We start from the raw sequence: 290 nt of genomic DNA on the forward strand, positions 1-290 counted from the left end.
GCTTGTATTTACCTTCACAAAAAGTGTTCCTTCCTCAGATTAATATTCTGAGTGTCTGACAACATTATGGAAAGGACTTCTACGGAGGTCGACCTCTCTGCCAAAAATAAAGATCCTTTTTTTAAACCTAAAAACATCCGCGAAATTGTGTCGGCTAAATCCACCAGACTCCATGTAAATAAACAGTCATTTTAGCGTTGTAAAATCCACTTTATTCAAAGGCAACACAAACAAAATAAATCTGTGAAAAGCCGTTTTAGGTTGTCTTTCCATTTTCCAACCATCACAAC

This window comes from Etheostoma spectabile, chromosome 8, assembly GCF_008692095.1.
Source record: "Etheostoma spectabile isolate EspeVRDwgs_2016 chromosome 8, UIUC_Espe_1.0, whole genome shotgun sequence".
NCBI lineage: Eukaryota > Metazoa > Chordata > Actinopteri > Perciformes > Percidae > Etheostoma > Etheostoma spectabile.